The sequence below is a fragment of the Echinops telfairi genome, unplaced genomic scaffold, assembly GCF_000313985.2.
Source record: "Echinops telfairi isolate 266 unplaced genomic scaffold, ASM31398v2 ScPeMD7_17;HRSCAF=63, whole genome shotgun sequence".
Classification (NCBI taxonomy): domain Eukaryota; kingdom Metazoa; phylum Chordata; class Mammalia; order Afrosoricida; family Tenrecidae; genus Echinops; species Echinops telfairi.
In genome coordinates, this window is record NW_022103914.1 from 9,240,556 (window position 1) to 9,243,432 (window position 2,877).

The following is a 2,877-nucleotide window of genomic DNA, read 5'->3' on the forward strand; positions in this document are numbered from 1 at the left end:
GCCTTTCAACCAGCACCACATGTGATTATCGGCCAGGCTGGCATAATTAACTAACTCACCTTCCAGGCCAGACACCTAGAGTTCGGGGAGAATTTTGAGCAAGGACGTGAGGTGTGTGGTTAGCGAGTGAGATCAGTGAGTGCGTGGAAGGGCACACTGGACTGGGAAGGGAGGGGCTGGAGACAGCTACCTGGGAAAGGACAGCTGTGTCAGCCCAGGTGGGACAGGGCGGAGTCAGTGCCAGCAACGAGGAGAAGGGCGAATCAGACTCCACACTGCGGAACAAGCCTCCAGGTGATTGGCTGGGAGTGAGCGGGAACAAGGGCATCAAGACTGAGCCGAGTTCCTTTGTCCATACCCAGAATACACTGTTGCAGCATGTGGTACTGTGGCTGCCTGTGGCTGGTCCTCTTCCCATACTGGACCACACCTTCCTTGAGGCAAGTGTCCTAGCCTCATCTTCCTCCCACAGTGGGTTTGAACCACCAACCTTGCAGCTCAACGCTTACCAACATTGTCAAGGGGCCAATAAATCTGTGTTGAATGAATGAGAATGAATCAAATGCATGTAGTGCCTTCAAAAGAACGCGTTAGCGAAAACCACGTCATCTTTTTCAGAAGGGGTCTTAATATTGTCGGACACCATGGAGCCTGGGACGCCCCACATCCCAGGAAAGATGCATCCCCAGGAGGCTCCTGGCCACCCTAGCCTCAATCCAGGTTTTACTGTCTCTTTTCATCCACTGCAGGTTCATTTGGAGACTGGACCGGGTCTGGATCCCATTCACTGACCGAGAGCTTGCATGCATTTGTGGAGCATCTACTCTGTGCTAGACCCTGGGGAGATGACAACATCCTCTCAACGAACTGCCGGGAGCCCTGGTCATGTAGTGCCTACATGTTGGGCTGCTAACCACGAGGTCAGCAGTTCAAAACCACTAGGCACCCCACAGGAGAAAGATGAAGCTCTCTACTCCTCTTCTTTAGAGTCTCAGAAACTCGCACAGAGGAAGTTCTCCCCTGTCCTGTAGGGTCGCCGTGAGTGGGCGTGGACTCGATGGCAGTGAGTTTGAGTTCTCATTGAACTTCACTCCATTGGCAATTCTGTAAAGGAAGAACGATAGCCCCATTTATGGCGGTAGAATAGATCCAAATCAGGTGCTTGCAAGCCACTGAGAGTGAGAGTACGGTGAGTTCAGTGTGGTATCCCCACATTTGCTCATCCTGTGCAGGCTTGACTACTGCTCAAATGGAGGAAAGAAAGAAAGAAACAAACAAGATTCACCTGACTCCAGTGCTCAGACTCGCTGGAGCCTCTGAAACATGGCAGTGTGAATCTCACAGGCTTGGTGGGAGGTCAAGTGCACCCCGGCAGAGAGCTCGATTACACGGTGTCAACCCCCAGGGGCACTCCAGCCATCTTTCTTCCAGAATTTTCCACCTCCCAGACCACTGACAGTGCTTGCTGACATCCTCTGGGGGAGGTTCTGCCCTTCGGGACTCAGCCCCCTTCCATCAGGGCTTATTTATTTGTGGGTCAGATCTGATGCTTAACCCTGGCCGTCTCCAGGTGAACAAGCAAGCCTCCCATCCGGAGCTGAGCAACCCCCGTTTATCGCTAGTGCATCTGAGACCTGCTCATCACACCAGACCCCGCCCCCCTCCCGCCCTTCTTCACCACACCTCCCTGCTCTCTCCCTTTGTCAAGGGCCTCAGAAGACATGAAAGGTTAACTGAAAGGGGGATGTGTTTGTTGGCAGAATAGGTTAGTGGTGGGGTTGCCATCCCAGCCATCGCTGCTAACGTTTCAGCTGCCCGGGCCACACAGAGCCCGCCTTGTTCTTTCATGAAAGCTCTCGTTCCAGTTTTGTTGCCGGGATCTGGAGACTTCAGCAGGGCCTTTGTGGCCCAAAAAACTTCCTGGACAATAGGGCCACCCTCCTCCAAAGTGGCTGCTCCACCCGAGAGGGAAAGCTGAGGCTCACAAACCACCCCACACGTGTGGATGTGGAAAGTCCCGGGAGGGCCTCCACTGTGCCAGGCCCTGCCTCCAACTCTCACTCAGAAGTGCCAACATCAGTCACCGGAATGTGGGGACGCGCCAGGAGGCCTGGACTCGGCTGGCACACTCGGAAGCTGGCTTGCTTTGTCTGGTGCAGCTAATGATGCCTTTCAGCACAGGAACCATTCTGCGGAGCGCTGCGTGTTATGTTCTGCACACGCAGGGTTGCTATGAGTCAGAACGGACTCAATGACACCTGACAACAACAACAACGACAGCCTCGAGTGTCAAGTCTGCTCATAACCCAACCAGAGAGGTCAACTAGGGGATGGGGTACAGAGGGGTGAGACTGTATTGAGCAATTACCAAATGTTAGGGGCTACAGAAAACAGCTAAATAATAACTAACAGAACAACAGACAGCACCCATTGGACCCAGTATCCACTACATCCTGGGTTAAGCATGCTATATGGATGATTGCACCTTATTTTCATCCTCAGCTTACAGATGAGAACACTCAGGTTCAGAGGGGCCAAAACACGCCTCTAAGAGCCCATAGTCGGTACGTGGTGAAGCCAGGAGGAGAATCTAATATTCGAGCCCATGTCTAGCAAAAGAGAAGTTTGCATGCTTTTTCCTTTATTGAGGCCTAACGGACATAAAGCACAGCGCACACACTAAAAGGGTACAATCTTGTAAGTTTCAACATGTCTATATTCTGACGAAGCTATCACCACAATCAAGGTAATGAACAGATTCATCATCCCAAATGCCTCCCCTGCCCCTTTGCAAAACCTCCATAAAGACGTATGATGAGTTAGGCTTCTGATTGCAAGGTCAGTTCAAACACACCAGCTGCTCTGTGGGAGGTGAGA